The 26,910-nt window shown below is 45.0% G+C and overlaps 1 protein-coding gene across 3 annotated transcripts in view; it reads left to right on the forward strand.

Moving 5' to 3' along the window:
* The window catches only part of IGSF11 (immunoglobulin superfamily member 11), an 89,028-nt gene that overhangs the window by 43,697 nt on the left and 18,421 nt on the right, over positions 1 to 26,910 (forward strand). The window lies entirely within an intron of this gene.

Raw genomic sequence — 26,910 nt, forward strand, 5'->3', positions numbered from 1 at the left:
GAACGGGCCCAGAGGTGGGCCATGAGGATGATCAGAGGGCTGGAGCACCTCTCCTATGAAGAAAGGTTGAGGGAACTGGGCTTGTTTAGCTTGGAGGAGGCTGCAGGGAGATCTCATTTCTGCCTTCCAGTATTTGAAGAAAGCCTATAAACAGGAGGACCAACTTTTTACATGGTATGACAGTGATAGGACAGGGGGGAATGGTTTTGAACTAAAAGAGATAGATTTAGATTAGATGGTAGCAAGAATTTTTTAACTCAGAGGGTGGTGAGGCCCTGAAATAGGCTGCCCAGAGAAGCTGTGGATGCCTCATCTCTGGAGGCAATCAAGGCCAGGCTGGATGGGGCCCTGGGCAGCTTGGTTTGGTGGGTGGCAGTCCTGCCCATGGCAGTGGAGCTGGAACTGAATGACCTTTAAGTTCCTTTCCAACCTAAGCCTTCCTATGATAGTATAGTTCTCCTCTCCTTTGCTTTGATCAGGCGAGAAGTTGCCTAGGAAGTATGTGGCTTTGGGATCGGTGTGAAGTGATGGACTGCCTGGAAGGAGAACCAGGCAGTTCTCTGGTGAGCAGATTGTCACATCACTGATTTACTCATCTCTTCAATGTCACAAAGCCTACAGGAACCTAAATCCTGGAGGTGTCTCTGTTAAATTTTCTGACCGGCACATTCAAAAGCTGTGTGGGTGACAAACTACTGATGTACACCCACATGAACTCACGATGCGCTCACAATAAATGACATAAGTGTTGTATACACAGACAGTAATCATATCTTTTTGGCATAAAAGCAAGTCCACCTCTCTAATTTTTACCAATCAAGTTTGGTCATTTTGCCTTCTTCATAATCTGTGAAAAATCTCCTGATCTCTTCTGAGCTTCACTGTGGTGGATATTTACTGGGTAATAATTGTACTTGAAGTTCTGGGTCCAGGCAATGTAGTCCTCTGGAGAAGACCCTAGGCATCGTGTCTGTATGCATCAAGACCTGAGGGTCCAGTCAAAGCCTGTTTACCAGGCATGTACACTCTGAAGTCCATGGCACGGTATCTATGCCTGTTTGTCTTTGTTGCCCACTTGGCTTGGCATGTGAAATTCCTGTTTGTGAGGGATGTAGGGGAAACAGGAAAAACATAGCACTATTTCATGAATAAAAGGGTATTTACAAAACAACAGCGTTTGTTACAGCTGCTTGCAGACTTCATACCAGACAGCGATGCCAGCATTCCTGAGAATCAGCAGGCAGAAAGAGTATTCACAGGCACAGCCAGATAATGAATGTTTTCACTGATGGTAATTCTTATGGACAAGCATTCGGGTGAAATATTACTTAAGGTATGAAATCAGCGGTCCTTTGTAAGAATTCCAGAGTTGCTAGGGAAGGGAAGTTAAGTAATTTCCTACCTTTCATTATGTGATGCTTAATAAAGCACAGAGGAATCATATTCTCTCAGTTAGATCATTTTTGCATATATTGCTGCAATAACCCAAACCAGTCTGCTGTCTTGCAGCTATTGCTGATTGTGCTGCTTCAGCTGATAGATTCTGCTTTTCTTGTAGTTTCCTCTGCGATCTACCCAAGTTTCATATTATTTTCCTCCAGATTTGCACCAATGACTCTATGCTTTTACCTTCACTAGAGCTCTTTTTCTTTAGGGTATTCCTCTGGTGTCCCCCTGTTCCCCCAGACTTCTGCCCTTAGTTTTAAAACCTTCTTACTTCAGTCCTTCCTTCCTACTTGTACTCTTTTTTGCTTCACCCTGCCCCCCCATCTCTGCACCCAAACATAATTTATCATAGCCTCAACCACCTGTTGGACCATAGTCACCTCTCTTTACAGTTCCTTCCGTTCATGGTGGGTTTTCTTTTCAGTTTTGATAGAGCTGCTTCCTTGCTTCTTTTTTTTTTTTCTTCTTTTTTCCCTCAGCTCTGTGCTACAGCTTACACCAACTTGTTGTGCCCCATTTCAGATGGTTTAGGACCGCCATGGAACTGTCTTTTACTCTTAACATTACCAAAGACAATGGCTCCCTGGGGTCTCCAAGTAGTGCAAATACATATGTAAAATTCATCACCCAGCTAGGCACATTCTCGATGTCCAATCCTAGCAATTTCCTTGCTCTTAGTGCACAGGTTTTTAAAATGATGTGTTTGAGAAAGATATTGTAGTCACATAGCAACCAGAACTGGCTTTTGAAAGCAAAAATCTTGGGTTTGTTTTGTAATTTTGCTTTCTAGAACCTTAAAATTAACATGTGTGTGCTCAGGATGTTGATGAAGTGTTTATAGGGATGGAGAGCAAAGATGCTCTGTTGGCTGTTGTTCACTTACGCACACGTGCTCTCCCCAGCTAGCGATGGGACAGTGTATTTTCTCATCCTCTTCTTTCGCACCTGATTTCCAGGTGAGCTGTTGAACTCCCCTTAAGGTCAGTGGGAACTTTGATGCTCAAAAACCTGAAAAATCTGTTCTGTGCTCCGATGCATCACCGACTGTCAGAAGTTCCACTGCCCTTAGTCCCCAGCCAGAGCTTCCAGCCTCATCCCTGGCAAATTCTGCAATGCAGCTCCGAGTGATCAATGCAAAACTCTTTGGCATGTGAAAACCAAAAGCGTGGGGCCAGCAGAAAATAAATTGAATTGCAAAAGAAAAGAGCACAGGCAATTCTCCTGATTGCATGATTCAGCTTCACATTTATTTAATTAAAACCCAGCATTTTCTAATTAAAACGCAGCCCCTGCAGAATTTTCTGCTGGGAAAGATCTGGGGGGCAACGAGCAGTGCTCCCCGCAGTGACCACAGCGGGGATCCCTGGGCCAGGGGGTGTCCCTTTGCCGTCTGGAGGGGCCCTGCTCGGGGTCCCTCTGCCCGAGGCCCCAGCCCTGGGGGGACAAGGGCTGCTGACGAGGCAGCGCACTGCCCTCTAACGCTGCTTGCTGGTAGTGGAGTGGCGGTGGTGCCGGGGGCTGCCAGAAGGTGCCTCGAAACTCCTTCTTTAGTGGCCCTGCTGTGTCCTGGGGGGGGTGCTTTTTGGGGCCAGGGCAGTGATAGAGGGTGGATGTCCCGGCCCCACGCCTTTGGTATACTGCAGGAGAGCTTTATGCAGGGCTTCTGTGATGGTACTGGTAGTTTGGCTTTTGGAAGCCAAAGCTCTCCTAATGTGTGCTGTGCTTCCGGCCAGAAATGCTGCACAGGCATTTCTTTTTAGCCGAGATTTTGTTTAGGTGAGAGGCAGCGGCACGCTGCCCTTTGCCAGCACTGCCCTTTTGTCTTTCCCTGGGCTTTGGAGAGACGCGTGTGAGCCACACCCTGCAGTTATGTTAGAGCTGCCCAGAATCCACGTGCCAGTGGGGATCTCGAGGGGATCCTCTGCTCAAACCTGCATCTGAAGAGAAGAGTGAGAGTTGCTCGTTCTGCATCCTGGAAATGAGTGCCTGGTGGTGGATCAACCTCAGCGTGGCCATGGTGCTGGTAGGCAGCTGTGGAATTAGGTGCATAGGGCATCTCCTGCATAGGGCAACCTCTCTGTGCCCCATTACAGTGGCTGGTGTGGGGTGGAAAGCTGCTGCCCGATAATGGAGTTTGCTGTTTTCCTGACCCGAGGGCAGTTGAGTAGGAAGCTTGGCTGAGAATGGCTTATCATAAGACTGTCATCAGTTCGTTTAAGTCAATACCAATTACAAGGTTATTAATTAAAAAAAATGTGACTGGTGTGAATAATGATCGTAACCCATTATGTTCTGGGCAGTTGCACTGCATTCAGCCAGCATGGGCTAGAGCTGCCTGCGTACACCGACGGGTAGAGACTGTGCTCCCCTTCAAGTGCCTTTTAAGTGTCGTAACAACATCTTTTGAAGTGTTAGGGCTAATTTTTCTTCAGACTTGGCATTCTCCTGCCTCCAGGAATATTCTCTGACTTGAGATTCCCGATTCATTCATCTTCTGCTGTCTGAGAAAACATTAAAAGCCTCTTAAATGCAGCCCATCATGAAAGGGTGGGTGTTCAGTCAGGCATAGAAATCCGCCTGATGTCATCTCTCGTTCCCAAGAAAGTTTTCTGGTGTTCTGCTAAATATTCCCATGCTTTTATCTGTGGGAATGAGATACTGGAGTAGTCACCCTCCTTTGCTGGCACCAAGATAAGAGCTTTGGTGCTAACGTTAGCACATGATAGTTGTCTCTAGAGTCAGTCCCCTGACTGGATGGCTGCTGTGACCCTGAGGAAAGTGCTTAGGGCTGGCTGGAGTGTAGGGTGGGAGCATTCACTTGGACAGTTCCTATGTTAGAGCCACACCACAGATCGGTAACTAGGGTGACCTGGTGAATCCATTTTCATACCCTCTGAAGGGCACAGAGAGGTGAAGCGAGGTGGTGAAAAGATACGTGGACGCAGGTAGCATCACTTTCATCTGGAGGTACCTTATTCCTGTTCTGCACCCCACACAAAGGAGCAATGAGCTGCCTGCCTGCAGGTTATGGTTCAGCAGCCAAACATCACCAGCCTGTGATGAGAGTACTCCAGCATCCAACTCTTCCCCAGCCTGTCTCCCTATACCTCTAAGATAAACTGGGCAACCCTAGTGTGCCGTTTGGCCCTGGAAAAGCACAATCCCTACCTCACTGCTACACAGCTTACTGTTTGGGGGCATGAATCCTCCTGGGGATGCACGTGAGCCCAGCTCCATCACCGCTAAGCAAGACAGATGTGGATCCACGTGCATCAGTGACGCAGGCAAACTGGATTTGGCCAGCTGCCGGGGCTTTGACTGCTCATTTTGGGGGAGGGAGGGAGGAAGGGCAAAAGACGGGAAAACCTGCCTTCTCCCCGCTGCTGGTGTGGAGGAACTGGGACAGGGCTGCTGCTTTGCCAGGAGATCTGTCTCTTGTTGGTGGCAGAGACATAAGAACGCAGGGCCAGTGCCTGGAAGCCCTCCTCCTCTTTGTCCTTTTGCTGCATTTGTCAGATCTGTGCACGCCATGTGTGGAAGCGTGTGTATATGTGTATTGCTTTGTTTCTCCACCCTGTGTTTTTTAGTAATAATCCCCTCCAAGGTTACAGAGATATCATTTGTCAGGGAAGCCAACAGAGCTCTTTCTTACTATGGGATTACATAAGAGAACACAGGCTTTATGACCATTTTAGGACGTATTAGCATTGTGGATTATTTCCACAGAGTCTGAGCACAGAGGCAGCCTTCACTTCAGGTTCCCTCATCCTTCCTCCCCCACACCTCTTACTGTTTAAAAATAATATTCATTAGCAAGCAAACAAGCAGGAAGCATCCTGTGAAGCCTGGCCCACAATCAATGGTGTATGCGGAGGGCTGGCACAAGAGCCAAGAGCACATCACAAGCCTGCAGGTGTAAGGAGGGATTCCTAAAAGATGATGCAGAATGGCAGAAAAGCAGATAAGCCTTCTATATTCCTGCCCATCATGTGCCATTTGTGAGAGCAGGGAGAGCCATCGCCTTGGCCGTTGATTACCTGGGAGAGCCACTGTGTTGGCTGTTCACTGCTTGTAGGATCACATAACGAGCCAGGCCAAGGCTCTGTCTCTCCATTTAACAGTCTATGGAAAGGGTGACCTGGTCATACTGTGGTGTCTTGCTGGCTGGGGTGACTCATGAGCGTGTAATTTACTCACAGCATCTTTCCTGTGATAAGGGACAACTTTGAAATGGCTTTCTTCTGCTGGCTGTGCATCTTGGTGCCAGTAGTGTAGGGAAGGATTGTGGAGCATCACTGTAAATAAGTAAAATTGCACATTCCTCACTTGGAAAAGGATCTTGTTGGACGTATAAGTCCTGCATTTATGACATGGCCTGTAACTGGGTTGTAGTGGAATATTCTCTGTGAATGGACTAGCAGGGAATATTTTAGGTTTTTCCCCTTTCCATCAAAGCTTGCAGAGAGCAGAGATGCTCTCACGGCATTTTCAGGGCATGGCATGGGAAATTTCTGAGGCTGATCTCCATTATCCCATCAGGGTCTGGGCTCCAATCAGTGCTGTCAGCTGGGAGGGAATTCTTTTGTTTCACCTTTTGCCTGGCTTTTCAGGGCTCATAAGTCATCTAATTAGTGTTTCTTCTCCTGACGCAGCTCATATGTTACCTATAACATGCAAATTGTACTAGATCTGGAGCAACTCCCTGCTTAGGGAACACCTGCAATGTTTTTCTCTGCCATCATATGTCACAGCTATCCCTGAGGGCCAGCCTTACAAGAGAGCAATCAGACAGCTAACTGCATCCAAGAAAGAGCCTGCTGCTCTGCTCCTTGAGCACTTCTGTTTGGGAGCAGGTGTACTCCAGGAGCAAAACCAGCCTCTGCAAAAGAGACGTTTCCTACAAGAAGAGCAAGAGCTGGCCAAAAAGTCACTGAAGATCAGTCATTCATGAGTAACTCGTTTCAGAGAGACAGAGAGCTCGTGGCAGCTGGATGTGTGATGGAAAGGGGTTATGCAGTTCTGTACTGGCTATGGGGCAGAATTACGCTGAGTACTTGTGCACCTGGGAAGCCACAAAACAAGCAGCTCTAAGAAATCAGGCTTCAGGTAGTCTGTTGCTTAGGAAATGTTCTATTGCTCTTTGAAAGAATAAGTTTAGCCAGAACACTGAGGAAGTAGCAGTCCTGTTGTGGCCATGACAATTGCTTTACTTTTGTGATTTACCAGCACAGTGCGTGATCATTGATAGCATATTTACCTGGGATGTTAAGCTGAAAGCCTTGGAGCTTTACCTGTAGGCTGGCTGCATCTCAGTTTTGGCTTCTTTGCTGCTGTTTGAAAAAATCAGATATATTCATTACCCATGAAGGAAATAGACTCTCTGCTGCTCTAGACAAGTAGGTACAAGAGAGAAAAAAGAAAAACCACAACAAAACAGTGATGTTCTCATCTCTGTGACCTGCTAGGATTTATCATCTTTGTGTTCTTTCCCATGACATCCTCACACTATCTTGTTCCCAAAAGGCTCCAAAGTCTTCAGAGCCTCTGAGAAATGCAAGCTGCTGGTTAACGTCTTGTGGCTATATAGGTAATGGAAGATTTACTTACACGTATGAAGGTTTAGACCACAGGGCTTACAGTGCACACATTTCTTCCTGGTAACAGCACTAGCATCCCTCCTCTACAATGCCTTGGTCAGATTTGGGATAATTATGGGTGGACAGCAGTCCGACTGATGGCTAAAAATCTGCAGGCCTATGCAAACAGCGGGGCTGGCTGTATTTCTTGTGTAAACACACACATTTGTTCTTCCAGGAGCCTCGGGGAAGGGCACGCATTGAACACTAGGCCGTCTGTGGCAATGGTTAGTAGCTGTTAATCAAAGCTACTGTGTGAGCAGTAGCAATGCAATGGAGAAGGACCTTCATTTTGCCACATCAATTCCAGCAGTGTTCTCACCTCCGACCTACTCACTCATATGGCACAAAACCATTTTCCTTGATTTATGCTTAGCTTTTCTGCATATTTTCTGCATATTGCATCTGCAAAAATACAGGGAGATAATCAGGCACCATTTCACTTTCTTGTGGACATCAACCCCCCATGTGCTCATTTCTGACTGCAGACTTTTAGAGCACCTGCAGCTACTGGCGATGCAGGAAGACATCCACCTCCAACCTTACTGCCTTGTGTCTTGCTGTAGCCCCTGTGAGCTTCAGTACATGGGAACCCTGCAAAAATGATGTTCAGTGATGGAAGGTGACTACTTGAGGGAGCACCGTTTACTGCTGTTGGAGCCTACTTCATTCAGGAGCACTGTGCACAGAAGCCAACGGTATAATTTAATCCTTGCTTCTCTGCTTCTCTACTTGAGAAATCTTTTGCCAAGGTGTGCATGAAGGCTTAGGATGCATCAGATCTGTTCCACAGTTATCTGCTTCCCGTATGGAAATCATAGCATAGTGCTGATGCATCCAAGCTACAAGCAGCTTTGTTCATCACGGGGGCAAAATTCTTTTTTTATGAGCTGCTACAGGGCTAATGAAGGTCTACGAAGGCTATGGTAATAGCCAATTTTCTCTTTTTCTGCACTCACAGAACTTGCTGAGAGGCACCCAAAAATAGTCCTGCAGGTATCGTGTTGGTGTGATCCCTGTGTGACTCACGAAATATCATGAAGCCTGGGAGAAACCTAATTAGCACAGATTTCCTGATCTATTTTGACTGTGTGGTCCTGCCCTCAGAAGAAGTCCTAGGGACCCTTACAGCCAGATGTAGAGCAGTTTTGCACATCTGCTCCAAAGAACTGAGGTTTGGTATCACAACTCATGTCTAAATTCTACTGGGGCCCTGGTGTTCATTAAAGAAATGTCTTTGTTTGAGTCTTGTCATTACTTAGTGTAGGATTTGAGCTGTATATTTATCACACTTCTAAGAGCTGCTTTAATTTCATAGATGTTTGTGCTTCAGTCTGTAAAATGAAGATAATTATTCACGACTGAGAAAATTATGTTTTTTGGTGGCCTATGTTTCCCTCTACATGGGCTTGCCTTATGTTGGGATCCTATGAACTGTATCTGTGCTTGGTGCCCCGAGTAGGCAGTGTGACTGCTCTTCCAAGTGACTTCTAGGGTTACAAGTATTTGTTGTAGCTCAGAAAGGAGAATCCAGAGCCTTCAGACTCAGAAGATCATCCTTGTCAGAGAGCTTTCCTCTCTTGCCTGCCAAACTGATACCAACATGTCCACTCATGGAACCTAGTTTGTCTTGCAGCAAGAAGAAAAATACCCTTTTACTTATAAATTGAGGACATTTAATGGGGAATAGTGCTGGAGGAGTCATTATTAATAATTTGCATAACAATAGTTCTTCTTCCACAGATCTCACAAAGCTGGGCAAACATGAATTAATTCAACCTTAAACTACCCACATGGGAGGCCGCAAAGTATCATTATCCACATGAGCAGTTTCTCTGCATGATTTTACTAATTACAGTATAGCACTTAGGTGTTGTTACATGTGCTGTATAAGATGGTAAATAACATTTTACAGGAAGGAAAGAAGACTCTTATCCCGTCAGACTCTCTCCAGCACTTGCACTGTACTGACAGTGAGGCTGGGGAGACCTCATTGCGGCCTTCCAGTACTCGAAGGCACCTTACAAGCAGGAGAGGGACTATCTTTTTACAAAGTCTGATAGTGATAGGAGAAGGGGGAATGGCTTTTCACTAAAAGAGGGTAGATTTAGTTTACGTGTTAGGAAGAAATTTTTTACTCAGAGAGCAGTGAAGCACTGGCACAAATTGCCCAGAGAGGTTGGAATGCCTCTCTGGAGGTGTTCAAGGCCAGGTTGGATGAGGCCCTGGGCAGCTTGATTTGGTAGCTGGCAACCTTGCCTATGGCAGGAGGGTTGAAACTAGATGATCTTTAAGGTCTCCTCCAAGAGACCTAAGCCATTCTATGATTCTGTGACTTCAACAATGGAGAGCATTATTCCAGCAGGTGAAGGAAATGTACTATCGATAGGCAGCACAACCAGAAGTATCCATAAGGGAAATGCCTTACCTAAATCCCCCAAAAATGGCCTGCTGAACTGCATCTAGGTAAAAATTCAAGTTGTGCACTCTCCACTAGTTTATAGAACCATGGAATCATAGAAACATTAAGATTGGAAAATACCTCTTAAGATCATGAAGTCCAACTATCAACCCACTCCATCACGCCCACTAGATCATGTCCCTCAGTGCCACATTTACATGTTTCTTGAACACCTCCAGGAATGGTGACTCCACTATTTCCCCAGGCAGCCCATGCCAGTGCCTCACTACTCTTGCCTGAGAAGAATTTTTTCCTAATATCCAATCTGAACCTCCCCTGATACAACTTGAGTCCATTTCCTCTCATCCTGTTGCTGTTACCTGCAAGAAGAGGCCAACCCCCACCTGACTACAACCCTCCTGAGCCTCCTCTTCTCCAGACTAAACAATCCCAATTCCCTCAGCTGCTCTATCCAGAGCAGTTTTCACCTTTCTCAATTGCATACAGGAATCTCATTCTTGATTCTAGCACAGCAGTATAACACAGCCTTCCCAAAAAAGCAGGACCTCAATTGTAAGTCTGCTAAGAGAGAACTCAACTGCTTGGTCCTTAAGCACTATTTAGGAGAACTCATGCCTCAGGTCACCTCTGAGGACCCCACATCCAGGCACCTCCAGCAAGGCCTTTGCAATCCTTTTCCCCTGCTAAACCCGTGGAAACAAGCTGGCTTTAGGTCTTCCTGAGGACAGCCCAGCGACCGGGCAAGGCGGTGTCTGAAATAAATATAGTTTTAGAGGAGAGTTCATTTCCCCTGAATTAATGCAGCCTGACATGGAGTGCAGGAGCATGTGCCATCTGCTCGGATCTGCCTTGGTTTTGTGAACAAGGGGGAGGGTAACCGATACTTTCATGAACTGCGGTTGCTGTACAGGAGAAAACAGGGATCCCCTGGGTACCAGAAATGCGAGATGCTAATCTGAAATTAAAATGGGTAAATGCACACAGTCCCATTAAGGTCAAGAAGGTCGAAACCTTATTCTCTAAGGAAATGAACCTTTCTGTCTTGAGAAGCCCTGGGCACAGCCATGCAGTCCATCAGTTTAATAGGAGGCAGTGGGGTAGCATGCTGCTCTTTTATTTCTGAGCCAAGCTTGGTCTCTGTATGTGTAATGTAATTTTCTTCTTTCATCCCATAACTTATTTGTGTCCTCTGCAGAGAGTTCACTCCTACATTACATTTCCATGCCCCCTGCCCCACCTTGGGTCCTGTGGTGCCATTTCCTTGATATAAATGGGCCTGGAGGGTTTCCCTCTTCTTCTGCTAGTGAGCATGCAGTTATTTCCACTCTCTCGTACAGTCCTGCCGAGCATGTAATGAAATGGCCAAATTCTGGCAGTTCTCTTTGGGAGGGAGCTGGAAACCATTCAGTAGGATGTCACGATGTGAGCTGTAATAGTGGGGGACCTGGAGGAGATCCTCATCCATCTCCTTGTGCTGCCTGTGAAAGCAGAGTTTGGCCATGGTTTTGGGACCGGACAGGTTCTGAATTTAGCAGATAATGTCTGAGTAACACAGAGGCATTTGCATGACATAGAAAGAAAGAGTCTGCCGTGTCTTCCAGACAAAATTACTCCCTGGACGAGTGCCTTGTGGATTTTCAGCCATTGTCCAATCATACAAAATAGCAATGAGGCTTCTGAAACTTCTGCGCAGGTCAGCCGAGGCATATCCTGAACTTTGCTGCCTTTACATCTTCCCTTGCCATTGAGGGGTCATCCCCTCGATGGGCGGTGGTCACTCACACCAAGCTGGCATACATCACTTGGTGTAGGGGTGTGGAGTGATTCACGGGGGTATGAGGACTTCAGGAAGATCTAAAACAGGGAGGCACATGTTCTGCACAGTCATTTCAACATGCACCTTTTCTGGCCAAGGAGGCTATTCAGGAAGAGGATGTTTCCCTGTGGGTTCGTTTCTTTTTTCTTAATGCAAAACAAGAGCAGTCCCTTAATATGTTCCTCCTGTTCTTGGATTTAGTCAATCTTGCCCTGCTTTTTAGGGGAAGGCACATAAGTGAAAGATGCTATAAGGAAGGAGGAAGATTTATCTGTGCTCCAAAACTCAGATAAAGGGTAAAGGTTTGGGTTTAATTCATGAGTTTAATTTATGGCAGGGAGATTTTGGCTCAGAAATTTCCATCATTTTTATGAGTACTGAGCTCTGATCATCTGTGCAAGGGGCACGTTTCTGCAAAGATCCTGCACATACTCCCCTCTGCTTCCACCTCTCAGCCTTTTCTTTGGGAAAGGAAATAATATACCTCAATTCAGGGAAGTTTAAATAGCTTTTTTTTCCTCTTTTTTTCTTTTACATTTTCATCTCTGTACCAGCATGCCCAATAAAATCATGCAAAGGTCTTTTATTTATGTTTGGCTAGGAGCTGACCAGATGCCCCAGCCTGTGAAATAATCACCATCTGTTGATTGTAATTGCAAGGCAAAAGCCAAAAGCCTGGAAGGTTTTTTCAGTGTTGTATTCAAAGATCTGCAGTTTGACTTTTCTGAATAAAAACTGAAGATCCTGCTTTTGGTCAGATTTTTTTTTTTTTTTTTTAATTTTCTTCTTTCTTTAATACCTCCCCATGTGCTGAATGCCTATGAATAGCTTTGCTACCCATTCCCTCCTTATCAGGAGCAATTTGGCTTGGCACTTCCTTGTTCTCTGTGGCTGTCAGAGAAGGTGGCCCTGTGGCTGAGGCGAGGCATGTTGCCTTCTGCCTTTGGAGCTCAGCACTTCAGTGGGAAACACGCTTGTCCGAGGTCCTGCAACACCATGAGTTTCTTCTCTCCCTCTTTTTCTCTCTGACATCTTATCATTCTCCTGTCAGTCAAAGATATCTCCAAGGGAGAAGGACAATGGTGAATACTGCAGGTGCTGTGAGAATCAATAATTCATTTATTCATAAATTAATAAATGATGATACTGCTTGGGGAGAAGGGGAGGAAAAGAAAGAACGTTAATAAAGTGATTTTCAGATCAATTTCACAACTCTGAGTGACTGAAGAAAGGCTCCAAAGGGCCTGAACTTGATAATAGCCAAGGTCTGCAGGATTCCACCACTGCTGTACCTCCCTCTTCTAATTCAATGACCTGGCTATTATCTGCCTCATCTCCTGTGGTACCTGGAGGGCTGCAGGACCTCAGCATTCACAGAGCTTTGACCAAAATGCCTATGGGTGGGGCAAGTGAGCTGCAGAGGCATCTTTATTGCTAGATAGAAGCACTGCAGGGCTTGAAGTGCTTTTGTCAGGCTCTGAGAGGAAAGCAGGTCTCCTGACCTGTCGGCACAACAGCTGAGCTTGCTTCTCAAGGGCTGCAGCTGAATATTGCAGCCACTGGATGACCTGGGAACGCTGCTGCATCTGGCCCTGCCCAAAATGCATAGTGGGTAATGCACATGCATCCCATCTGCTGGAGACTGTGGCATATGAAGGCAGGGCAAGCCAGGATTTAGCCATCAGAAAATGAGGAATGAGTATATCATAAGGATATTAAGTGTATTAACCTCCAGGAGACACCTCTCAGGCCAGCTATGCCTATTTATTTCCATAAGAGGACAAAGATACAGAATGCCCATAATGCAGCCATCCTTCCTCTGGACTAATGGATGGCCAGATTTGTCAAATGAGTTGCCATCAAGCAGCAGTGCTTTCCGGTCCTTATCTCTCCAGTGTGCTCTGTCCTTCCCTGCACATATAGCAACCTTTTGCAATAGCTTAGATGAAGGGGGTTGGATTTGTTTCTGAAAATATGTAGGACACCAAGCATGTCTTTCCATGGATTTAAGGCTCTGTGGGACTATCTGGAGTTCATTTTCCTCATTGTCTAGGAGATGAGGTCAGGTCTGTTTATGCAGCATGGCACTTAGAAGAATTTGAAAGCTGTGCCCCTCTCACAACTCTGCATAAAATCGGCATCTGGAAGCATGACCTCCCTAGGGACATGAGGTCTTTATTATGGATTTGTATGTCACTGTATTAATAATGGTAATGAATAGTGGTTTTAGAGCCGTAGTATCTCTTATGTAACCATATATGTTGCCAAGAGGCAGAAGGTGAGCCAGGGCTGCTGGAACACCCAACAGGGCTCTTTGCATCAGCAGGGATTGAATTGTGCCAGCGCCCACATAATGGGCAAAGCCTCTGCTTTTCCTAAAAGGAAAGGAAAAGTCCCTGCAACCAAGAACACCGCTGGGGTTTGGGAGCTGAAGTCTCAGGAGATGAAGGACTGGGAGAGATGAAAAGGGTCACCTAAATGCTCTCTCTCGGTGCACCCACAATATCCATTTTCTGTGGCCCTTCTTTCCTACTTTGAATTTGCACTGATGTAAAAGCTGAACCAGGTCAACTTATTTCCTGATAGAAGGTCTATTCTTTTTCTTTTCATTTCCTGTTTAATGTCAGAACTTGCAGTTACTGCCTCCTCCCACTCTGCAGTATTCACATGCATCAAGTATATCTTATAGTTTACTTCCTTCGGGGTTGTTCTTTACTCAGCTGTACACTTTTAACCCTTTTTGGCCTTCAGCATAAATTCCTCTGGGTCTGATTATCAGTCACTTCTGATTTCTTTTTTTCCTAGTTTGCTGCTCTTTTATTGCTGATGAGGAAAAACTGACGGGATGAATAAAATTGAAACCTTGGGCAAGTTGCAACGAAATGGTGCTGAAACTCTTTCCTCCCTCCCTTTGCTATAATGGGATGCCCCTCTATTCACCACCCCAAACTGCAAAAGCCTGTTTTGCTAATACAGCACATCAAGATTTTTTATTTGCTATATTCTCTGTCCTCTAATCTCAGTACAAAATAGCTTCCATGCTTTCTCCCTCCTGCTGAGTATCCATCTTTTGGATCATTGCTCTCCAGAGACATTGCCTGCATTTTTCTGTTTCGTTTGTGTCTAGATTCAGTCAAGTCCAACTCATAATACTGTTCTGCTTTAAGTCTCAGACCATTGCCCGCACATGCTTAATTTTAAGGAGCTCTGTGTTTGAGAGCCTGTTTCTTCTGTTACATTTGCAGTTTCTCTGTAGGGCATCAACTGCCAGTGTAATGGACAGTTAGTGTTGGCTCCCTAATATCCTGGTTTAATAAGACCAGCACGGGTGCTGCCCCTTTGCCACATCATTTGTCACCACTTAGTCCAACTGAGCACATTTTGTTTTGGTACCTCTGGCCAGTGGGCTCTTGGATTTGGTCGGATGGATGCCATGAGGTTGCCATCTATATCACATCTATAGATTGCTTAACATTCAATCCTGTAATAGTTCTGTGAAAATGAAAAGACTGTTAAAAAAAATCTCTATAATTTCTGGATTAAGTTGTAGGACGTATCATTCTCCAGATTCTTCTTGTTTCTTCTACTTGCTTTCCTCCCCCACCCTTTTCCCTTCTCATTCTTCTGGCTAAGGATAGTTTTTAAAAGGCTGCTCAGCCATTTCTGAACCATTAATTTCATCCTCATCCTCATTTATTAATGAACCTACTTTCTTTCTGGTGCTTCTTTTCTCTGGATGAATTTGTAAATCCCTTCTTATTCCCTTCACTGCCTCAGGCAACATAAATTCATTTGCTTTTTTCCCCTTGCCCTTATCTTTCCCTACAGCCTTAATTGACGCTGTATATTCTTGTTCAGTCACAATCTCCCCTTCCATTTGCAGCGTGGAACTTTCCTTATAATTTTCTTAATGAAGAGGCATCAGTAGGAAAGCACTGTGCTGTACAATGCTGTAAGATCTGAAGTGTTTCATTTAAAAGTTGCATGAAGTTATATTAGAAAGAGTCTCTGTATGGCAAAGCCAGCATTTTAGTTCTGGCGTGTCTCTGATTTCATTTTTAAAGCTCTCATTCTGACTTGAGCAGGACAAGATAGGCAGCTAAGCAAATGGTAAATCCTGTTCTTTCTGAGCTGTTTCATCCACTGTCCTGTGTTGGATGCCCATTAGTAGTGCCGCTCTCCTTCCCTCGTAGGGAAGATTAAGAAAAAATTCTCATTTTGTGTGTAGTTCTTCTCAGCCAAAGAAAGTGGAGAGGTCTGTGAGTGCTGCAACCACTTGTTGCTCATATGAGGGCAGAGTGCCAGGAGGAGACCTGGACTAACAAAATGAGCAGTTGGAATAGAAGCGAGGGGATAAGATGGCTCTCTAGTCTCGTAGGCTCCCCTCTAAATGTGTTGGCAATACTGCTGTTCTTGAAGTGTCCCATGACCACTGTAGCTGATGCTAGCAGAGATGTCAAATCTGCTCATGAGAAGCAGGGCTGGAGAGTGGCCAGCAGAAGAGTTCTTTCACAGGCCCAAAAGCATAAACTTGGAGGCTATATTTGGAGGTTCAATAGAGAAGACCTATTCAGCCACGGCTGATCTTGTGACTTAGAAAGATGCCTAGATCTTGTGACCTACAAATATGTGACCTAGAAAGTGGCTCTACCACTGATCTGTCCTGTGATCCCAGAGAATTCTCTTTTGTTCAGTTTCCACATCCATAAAATGGGGGCAGTGATATAGGGTTGTGAGAATTTTCTAACTAGTGAATGCAAAAGGCTCTGCCAACTTGGGTTAAAAAAGCGATATTTCTATCTTGCAGGGAGTCAGTGTGAAGGTGTTGGTGGGTCAGAGCAGAAGGCAAGCTATGTTCACTGGTTCACATAACCTCTTTTGGAGATGCTCTCACCTTTTCCCTCTCTCCTCCCCATATTGGTGCCACGGAAAGTAGCAACAGTTAAGAAAAGCACAACAAAATCACAGGTTTCCCCCCACCTCTGGGGCCAGAATATCTCCATACATCACCTCTTCGTCATCCCACATCACCCACATCTGTCCACACTTCCTGAAGAAGGACAAGTCAGGAATTGTGCAAAGTCCTGAGGAGGCAGAAGAAAGCATGTGCTTAAAAATAAAGAGGTTACCATGGGTCTCAGAAGACACACACACCTCTCCACTCTCTTCCCAGTGTGTTGCACTATATGCGGGCAGGGGGCCTGCCAGAGCTCTAGTCAATATGCTGGATGTTTGCTCAGAGGAAATGCTTTTCTGTTTACATGGGAGAGAGAGAAGCTTAGAGAAGAAACCTGGCACAGAGCAGTTGGGATTCGGTTAATCTGCTTAGAAATACATTAATCGGAGGATCAGATGTTGTCAACAATACTCTTTCTCCCTCACTCTTCTCTCTTGCAGTGCCATGCTCATCACTGTTCCCATTGGGTCCTATTCCTCACCCTCCTCCACACATCCCTCTTCTCCCCTGCTGTGAAAGTCAGGGAGTAATGAAGCACAAGGAGATTACAGCAAAATTAACAAACGAAATATAAATCCTAGATCTAAATGAAAATTAAAAATGGATCTTCGGCTGTTTATCTGCATTCCTAAAAATAACCTTCTGCCTAAGCCAAGCTGAACATAGCCAGGATTTCCCTGGCAAACTTGGAAAAATCCTAAAAGATGGGCAAGTAGTGGAAATAGTGGCTGCCTACTTCCCTCTGAGACTTCATCCACCTCCCCCAAATATCACAGGAGGCTGCAGGACAAGCTGTGGCCCCACCCTGAGATGTGGCATTATCATGGCATTATCACAGTGACTGAGGAAAAGACTGCTCCAAGCCACCAGCTTTTATTGCCTTCAGCAGGTGCTGTGGTACTTGGCTTCTGGCTAACATCTCTTGCCTAAAGACGGGCAACTGTAATTGTCAGCAGTCACAATTTTGTGGGTGCTCTGATTAGAAATGGAGCCAGGTTCTGCTCCTCTTTTTAATGCAGTTTGGATAATAATACGCATAAAGACATTACCTGTATGGAGAGAGAATTCTGAGAGGAGGGTTCTCTATTATTGTCATATTCCTCAATACCTTGCTGCTTTCAGAGAATCACAGAATCACAGAACTATAGGGGTTGGAAGGGACCTTAAGGGATCACCGACTCCAAGCCCCCTGCTAAAGCAGGTACCCTACGTGCATAGGTAGGTGTCCAAACAGGTCTTGAATATCTCCATAGAAGGAGACTCCACAACCTCTCTGGACAACCTATTCCAGTGCTCCGTCACCCTTACCATAAAGAAATTCTTCTGCATGTTTGCATGGAACTTCCTATGTCCAAATTTTAGGCCATTGCTCCTTGTCTTATCTCTATGCACCACTGACAAGAGCCTGGCCTCATCCATTTGCCTCCCACTTCCCTTCAGATACGTATAAACACTGATAAGATCCTCCCTCAGTCTTCCTTTCCCTGCACTGAACAGACCCAGGTTACTCAGCCTTTCCTCATACAGGAGATGCTCCAGGCCCTTCATCATCTTTGTGTCTCTCCTCTGGACTCCTTCCAGGAGATCTCTGTGTTTTTGAACTGAGCAGCCTAGAACTGGACACAGTATTCTAAATGTGGTCTCACCACTGCAGAGTAGAGGGGAAAGATCACCTCCCTTGACCTGCTGGCCATGCTCTTTTTAATACACCCCATGAATTTTCCTGCCAGAGTTTTCCTGCCTGGCCCCTGGTGAATTTAAAAGGAAACACAGGTATCATCCTACATGGAGCTGAGGTTGAGGCCAGGTTTGCTGTTTTCTGAGCACCACTGTTGTAGAATAGCTGCTGTCACAGGAGTATTTGTTCTACATGTGCTGTCTTCTTCTAACATTTTTTTTTCTTTATTAATTTTTTAAGAAAACCACAAGAACAAAAAGCATTGCAGTGTAGAAGATATCAGTACCAACCGGGGGATAAAGAAAGAGGTGGACAACTACAGCTTTGTAGTCATAATGTTTACTTTGCATATATGCTGTTTGATATTCCTGGGCTTTGTCCTCAGATGTGCAGCATTCACTTTCATTCTCATTACAAAGGTATAATCATAGGCAATGCAGGATGTGTAGTGTGGCTTACTTAATTTCAGACAAAACATTTAACTTCAAGAACATCCGACCTTTGAGCCATTGTTTTAACAGCATTATAGTTGCATTCATTTTGGAGATTTTGCAATCCCATATTAATCCAAATTCCATTGAAGTCAATACACAGACACCCATTGTCTTAAGCTGGGGTTGGTTCAGGTCATTACCCTTTAGCTGAGAAAAGGATAGCGATAAAGGAGGGGATGCAGCAGTGTATCAGAGCTCAGCTTCTTTTTGTACTTTCAAGGGTGAAGTAAAGGCCAGCTAGGAGAGAAATTGGGATGGCTAGAAAGGCTTTTTGTTGTTGCTGCTGCTGTTGTTGTTGTTGTTGGAGAGCAGGCAGCACAAAGGCAATGCAGTGCTGCTGCCTAGGGATGCAGCAATTGCCTCAAACAGGAATTAAGGAGCAATTTGACCAGGGATTCCCCTGTACATCCTCTCTTCCACAGGAATATGTGCCCTTGTGCCTGTTCCCCTCCTTGTGACACAGACAACCATGTAAGTCTCGATGCAATAACTTCAGAAGACCTTTGTTTAGGCATTTGTCCCGCAACCAACAAGTGGACATAAGACTTCCCAGAAGGTTCTGTCCATACATTGTGCCAACAAGGAAAAATGCTGAGTTAGCAAGTTCACAAATACCTGCATCTTGGCTATCTCCCAGCAAATAGGAGATAGCGAGCCAATAAACCTTACAGAGACAAGTGCCTTTGATGGCAGCTTTGTGTGTTAACTGCCCTATTGCTCCTGGACTGGAGTTAGGGTTCTGTTACCTGCTGGATGATCTCAAAGAATTGAATCTATTCATTGGGTTGCAAGGAGGATTTGGGGAATTACAGGCCTGTCAGCTTGACCTTGGTGCCAGGTAAGGTTATGGAGCAGATCATCTTGAGGGAGATCACACGGCATGTGCGGGACATGCCAGCATGGGTTCATGAAAGGCAGGTCCTGCTTGACCAAGTTCATCTCCTTTTATGATTGAGTGACCCTCCTGGTGAATGAGGCAAAGGCTGTTAATATAGTCTATCTAAGCTTCAGTAAAGCTTTCAATGCTGTTTCCCACAGCATTCTTCTGGAGAACTTGGTAGCCTGTGATTTGAACAAATAAACTCTTTGCTGGGTAAGGAACTGGCTGGATGGTCAGGTCCAGAGAGTGGTGGTGAATGGAGGTGAATCCAGCTGGCAACTGGTCATGAGTGATGTTCCCCATCACTCAGTACTGGGGCTTGTCCTGTTCAATATCTTTACTGGTGACCTGGATGAAGGCATTGAATGCACACTCAGTAAGTTTGCAGATGACACCAAGCTGGGAGAAAATGTTGATCTGCCTGAGGGTAGGAAGACCCTACAGAGGGATCTGGACATGGCCATGGGATGTAGTGCACTTTGTCCACAACAACTCCAGGAAACACTACAGGCTTGGGGCAGAGTGGCTGGAAGACTGTGTAGAGGAAATGGATCTGGGGGTATTGGTCAACAGTTGACTGAACATGAGCCAACAGTGTGGCCAGGTGGCCCGGAAGGCCAGTGGCATCCTCCCTGGTATCAGAAATAGTGTTGCTAGCAGGAGCGGGGAAGTCATCATCCCTCTGTACTCAGCCCTGGTGAGTCCGCACTTCGAGTACTGTGTTCAGTTTTGTGTCCCTCACTACCAGAAGGACACTGAGGCCCTGGAGTTTGTCCAGAGAAGGGCAGCAGAGCTGCTGAGGGGTCTGGAGCATAAGTCTCACGAGGAGCAGCTGAAGGAGCTGGGATTGTTCAGTCTGAAGAAGAGGAGACTCAAGGGTGACCGTATCATTCTCTACAACTACTTAAAGGGAGATTGTGATGAGGTGGAGATTGGCCTCTTCTCCCATGTAAATAGCAGCAGGACTAGAGGGAATTACTCAAATTATGCCAGGGGAGATTCAGGTTGGATGTTAGGAAATAATTCTTCTCCTAGAATTATTCCAGTTAGGCACTGGAATGAGCTGCCCAGGCAGGTGGCGGAGTCACCGTTCCTGGAGGTGTTCAAGAAACAATTAGATTTTGTACTGAGGGATGTGGTTTAGTGGCCAATATTGGTGACAGACTGGGTGATCTTAGAGGTCTTTTCCAACTTTGGAGATTCTATGATTCTATTCTACTTAGGGGATTTGTTTGCCTGAGTAAAGGAGGGTGTGATGGCACTGCTGCATCCACTCTGTTCACCATTAGTAAGAAGCAGAGGGAGGACATGAGAGCGTAGATTTCACTATGAGCTGCTATTAAGAAAGCACACAATGTCCTTTCCAACATGGTGTCCCTACTGTTTTTATGCTACTTAGATTAAACTTGGTAGAGGCGCATGTTCTCAGCTTGGGCTGAGCTTTACTTGTACCAAGAACAAGTATGTATAGACTTGGGGCTGGCTTGTATCTCCAGTATGTCACGTAGATCCAGTCTGAGCTTTTCCTTCAGCAGTATGTGTTGATGAAAAATTGTTTTTTTTAATCAAAGACTGTTTTTTACAGAAGTGTCCCTTGCATTCTTTTCTTCATTTCCTTCTTCCTGTACAAAGTGATGAGGATAGAAGAAATAAGTGGGAAATAAGGTTTTTAATTTCTTCTGACACTGGTTTTGATTTTGCCATAAGAAAAAGAATAGGGAACAAATTGAGAGAAGACAAGGAAGGAAATGAAAGGAAACCCTTTTGGTTGCTTTTTTTATTTAAGTCCAGTGCTAGAAAACTGTTAGCTGCTTTTCTGCTTTTTTTCCTCTTCATCTCTCTGTTTCTTGTATTCTCATACATTACTTCTTCCAAGGCCACTGCTTTTCCAAGAAAAAACCACAAGTGCTGTTATTTGCATGGGAGGTAGGAAAGGAGCCTTGCAGGGAGAGGCAGTGCCTCAGGTGGAAGCACTCCCTTGAGCAGTATTTTTCAGAACTTTGCTGCTGTTACAGCTAGAAAGTCAGTCTTAGATCCTGCAGTGAGTTTTATTGCTAATAATGACGATTGGTGGGGTAAAGAGAAATATTATTCTTGTACAATTTAAAGCATACTATAGTTATCATTTAGCATTTTACTATTCTTTTGCTTCTTTTCCTTGAATACATCTGTTTTGTTCTGTACCTTCCTTCCTCCACAGTGAGCTTTCTTTTTCCACAGGAGACTGTGTTTTATAAGTTCTCACTTAATCATGCCTGATCCAATATGTTATTGGGGTCCTTCTCCTTTGGTGCCTTTTTGTCTGATATAGATGAGTATGGCATCCTGTAGAGGGGGCTCTGCTTTTTGGAGGCATCTATCAAGCCAGACATTACCTCTGTCCTCGTCTCCCTCTCTCTTAATCCAAACAGTTCTTGCTTAGATGCTAGCGTCATTATTTTTTTCTTCTGGCATGATGATACCTGAAGCTTTCAGTAATTAATTAAGGCTCCTGGGGTGCATTCCCTGCTGGCCACTCTGCGTGCATACACAGAGCCAGCCTACAGAGGGGCTCACCTGGTGCTGGAGCATACGCTGCGCATCCTGTTGGTGTCTGCCTTTAACACTTGGCCTCAAAGCCTCACCCCCCCGCAAAAGCGAAGGAGGCCTGGGACGCCTTGGAGGGGCAAAGAGACACAATCGGGTTTGACAGGATTTGCACCGCAAATTAAGTGCTGAGAGCTAACATTTGACACTCTACCTTCATGGAGCTTTTGGGTAGCCCCTCCCAGAGAAACCTGTCAGAAACCCAAGCATCCAGAAGAAGGGGGAAAAGCCACCCTGCCACCTCTTGTTTTTCGCTTCTCAAAGGATGCAAAACACCGAATGGGTGCTCTGTGGCCTTGTCAGCTCCAGCAAGTACCCCTACTCCATTGCCTAGAGAAAGAAGGTGCTCTCACGGCAGAGAGCTTCCATGCTTTCCCTCCCTCCCCACAGCCCTCATTTGCTGTCCGAAGCTGGAGGTATGTCCTGCAATGCACGTTCCCATGAATGGAGATGCATACAATGCCCTTGAACCTGGGGATGTGATTTTTCGCCCTCACAGGGTCTTTTCACAGCCATAGCCAGCAGAACCACTCCCCTTCAGACCACCTCTTCTTGTATCTTTCTGGCAAAATCAGCACTGGAGAGGAAATTTGTGAGTGTGTCACTAAGAGGGCTGCAGGAAAGAGGGTAAGTGAGAGGGTGCACAAGAATCTTCTCTCACCACTAGGCACCCACCCTCTTGGTCAAAAAGCATGTACTAAACCCATTTAATTACTTTCAGCCAGGGATGTTCATGCCAAAAGACTAATGGAAGCTTGTTTTCATTTGTTAGACTTCCACTACCTGAAAGGGGCTTTATTTTTTTTGTCTGTCCTCTATGCTTATGCATTATTGCTGCATGTGCTGTCTGAAATGATGTTGTCTTCCAGCCTCGCAGAACTGCCTCCTTCACTGCTGCATCTTCTGCTTCCTAGAGTTTGGAAAAGATTTTAACATGTTGTGACACAGGTGCGGAAATACATATTAGTAGATCCTACAATAATGAGAGCTGGATAAGAAATTGGAAAAAACTTCGCTAAATGTGATCTCTGGCTGAGCACTACCCTGTGCCAGCCTCCACAGAGCACAGCCTCTCACAACACTACCTTGTCTTTAGAGCTGAATTCTTTAGCTGTGGTCTGTGTTTACAGTGAACATAAATAACATCCCTGCGGCAGGATCAAAATACAATGCCTTCTGAGCTTCTGTGGTTTTAGGATTTATCCTTTATAATGCTAATCTTTCGCAAACTCTTGGTTCCTCATGCTTGGAGATCATCCTTCTCTTGCTAGATTTTTGCTTTCGCCATTCCACACTCTCCTTAGGAAGGGACAAAACAGCTGTGCAGGTTCTGGGCTCTTGCACCCATGTTGCAGAACAGTGAATGTCCCTTCCGCCCATTTCTATGGGTCAGCAGTCAGGCCATCCTGATTCAACTCCACAGGTTTCCCTCTGGTCAGGATGGGTGTTAGGAAAGGTTCTTCACCAGAGGGCAGTGGGGTCCCCGGGGAACCTTCTCCCCCTTCCACTGATATAATCTCCATGCTTATGTGCGTGTTGCAGCAGTCCCTCGTGCGGTCATGTCTTCAATCAAGGGAGAGCTGGTGTGAGCGCTCACAGAAGGCAAGGAAAGCAGGTCGGGCAAACACTGTCGAAGCAAATTCAGGCTTATTATTCAAACAGATGTTCATGAATATATTTTGCCATATTTGCAGAGTCTTAATTGTAATCTGACTTGATGGGCACATGAGTTTAAAAGTAGAAGACTGAATTTATAGAGGGAGAGATGCTGGGAGGTGACCTACTGAGCTGGGCTCTGGAGAGTGAGAGTTCACCTTTAATTCTGCACAAGTTGCCTAGAGTCCTTGTCACCTTACAAGTCACTTGGGTTATTGCTCCTTCCCTTCCCTGAGGTGATGAGACCCTGCTGGAAAAAGACATCCATGCCCTGAGCAGGACTGTTGGATTACATGTTCATTCATAACTGTTGGTTTCTTTACTTTCCACTCTTGGCAATCATAGCAGGGATTTGCTGCTTCTTCCCCCCCCCCCCAAGTTACTCTTCTGTTTTCAACCTCGCATCTTCTATAAGGATCTGTGAAAACTTTCCCTGGCAGGACCCCTCCTGTGAAGTTTTGGTGTCACCAACTGAGTAACTTCCAGTGACTTCCTTGCCTGATGAACAAGAAAGAATCTGGGAAGAAGCCCAAGGCTATTTTTTTTCCCCAGAAGTTATTATTATTGCCATTAGCAAATATAACTTAGGAAAAGTTATGATAAACAAGGGGGAGATAAATGTGATTTGTACGTTTAATTGCTTCTGTGTTTTTTTTTTCTTTTCTTTCTTTCTCTCTCTGGCAAGCAAGAAAACTGGGTAAAATGATAGTATCACTTTTGCCCAGAGTCTGGTGCCATTGAAGCTGTCCAGTGTGTGGCATGACACAGCACATCCAGACTCATACAGTACCTTTCACATAACAGCTCAAAAACATTTCTTAAGAAGATAATTTTATCCCTGCAGACTCTAGCGATGTTTCTAGCATCTGAGCAACCTGACCTAGCTGTAGATGTCCCTGTTCATTGCAGGGGAGTTGGACTAGATGACCTTTAGTGGTCCATTCCAACTCACACGATTCCGTGATTCTTTGATTCTTTGCAACAAGATGGCACACCACAGCTTGAGAATGATTCTTTTTTCCATTATGCAAACTAGTTTGATAAGTCCTTTGGAAAAGATGGAGAAACACCACTGAGTTGTAGCAGCCTGGGCTGTGTCTTGTATAGATGCTTCTTTCCTTTGAGATGATACTGGCTATGTACTCCACATCACTTGGCTAAAATTGGGGATGTTTGCAAGCACCAGCAAACTGAGCACCACTGTGTGGTGAAATAGGGGAGTATTGTTTTGAAGAGGCCCGCTTGCTCCCATCAGGATGGAATTTGCTCCTCGGTACTGCAGGGTGAGTGACAGCAACTTGAAATGGGACACTGAGGCCAGCAGCACGAGACCTTTTCGACATCTTTGGAATCCCAACAAGGCTTCTCTTGTCTGAAAGGATAAATGAGGAAAGCAGTGTACCTGCTCTGGCTTACAGAGAAGGGAAAGAATTTGCAGAGACTTTGTTATATGGAGTACCACTGATCTGAGCTTTTAATAATGCAATGGACTTGTAAGTGTTCCAAACGATGAGATTTGTGAATGAATTTTTAATCCGGGGTTTAACATTAAAGATTAAAGTGTGTGTTATGAATTTCAAAAAAAGAATTTACCCCCAAAATGCTAAGACTTGCTTCAGTGGCTTCTTATGGTTTTATTTTATTTCATTTTTTCTCCCCTTGGGTATACATGAAGGCAAAAAGAAACAAAGAAAAGGGAAAACATAGCATCCGGACTGAGCCTGGGGAATCTTCAACTCATTGTTAAGCCAGTGTCCAATTGGGCTCTTTCATATTAATGTTGCTTTGTGTGCTCTTAGACTTGGCAGGAGTGACAACATCTGTGTGAAAAACTGAGCCAGCTGTGCAGAAAAAAATCTTCCTTAGTTCAGAGCAGTTGTGTGCTTTGCTGCTTGGGCATAAGCAGCTTCTTGCATCTGTTATGGAGGGAAAATGTGCAAAGTGTTTTCCCGAGACTCTAACTCTAAAAGACAAGAGAAGCCCGTAGCTGTTCCTGTAAGGGAGAATTTAGGACATCAGGGAAGGGAAGAAGAGAGGGCAGGCATTAAATCAGACAGCACTGTGGGGTTTGGTCACCCAGGGTTAACTCTGAAAACCTGGCATCAGAAAAGAAGGTGAAAAGAAGGTGAGACACGTTGTCTTGTATGGTAACTGCAACGGCTGTATTAACTGAAACCCTCTTCTCTTCAAGCATGTTATGACCATGCTTTGTGTTTTTTGCAAACTTCCATAAGAATTTGGGGAATATTTGGGAGCCCCGCCTGGAGTACTGTGTGGCAGAGCCCCTTGCAGAAAGCATTTACTCTTACCATCGTGTGGGTCTCCAGCAGAGCTGCACACGGTGAACCTTCCTGGCTGTTTTTTCCCTCTCTGATAAGAAATGTGTGTGTTAATTTGAAATCAATACTAATACTTGGCACAGTGGCAGAGAGTGTGATTAATAGGCAGAGCAAGGCCCATGAATCAGGTGACAAAGCTCGTTCGTGTCTCACCACTGACCTGAAGCATGGTGCTGAGGTGAGTTATAGCCGCTCTCCACCTCAGTTTTCCTTACTGCAAAATGGAGGCTCTCTGCATTGCCTCATTGCCTTACCTGACAGCGTATGTTCGAACAACCAGTGAAATTTTCTATAGTAGTAAACAGATGGACAGATTTTCTTTAATATGGCTGTGCACGTTTTTACGTATTGGTCCTGTTTCCACTGTGCAATGTGGGAGGGGGTTGCCCAAACAACTGGGAAGGGGGGAATTCATTTAGAGAGCCAGAAATGTGTGCAACAAAACTTTGGGTTTTTGGGGCAAAACCTGGCATGTGAGCAACTTCAGCACCAGACTTCACAAGGAAACATCTACAGCTCCTGGTGTTCCCATGTGAAGACTGGGCTGGAGGTGTGTATAGCTAAAATTGCTCATCTGCTGTAGGGAAAACCCAATGTATCCTCTCCGTTTCATCTCATAGCATTGTGATAGCACAGATTTTTGAGTGGATGGAACAAAAACCAAAAATTTCCGTTGTTAAAAGACTGTTCTTGTGGAAGGGCATAGTGTATTAAGTATGTGTTCACAGTTCTGTAGCATTACTGAATAAAATAATACAAAGTCAGAATTTATATAATATCTAAATACGTGGCAAAAGTTTAAATGGATTGAAATAAAGTGTTTTCACCTTATTGAATTGAAGTGTGCCAATATTGCCATAATTAAATGAGAAACTTGAAGCAATTCATTTTGTCTTCACTCTCTGAAAATGTCATCAAAGTTGATATTCTTACATCCTATTTTGATTTTAATGAAAACTCTTTTCCCGGTGGAAAATTGTCCTTTTACAACCTCTTTTAG

The sequence above is a fragment of the Meleagris gallopavo genome, chromosome 1 (genome assembly GCF_905368555.1).
Source record: "Meleagris gallopavo chromosome 1, MGAL_WU_HG_1.1, whole genome shotgun sequence".
Classification (NCBI taxonomy): domain Eukaryota; kingdom Metazoa; phylum Chordata; class Aves; order Galliformes; family Phasianidae; genus Meleagris; species Meleagris gallopavo.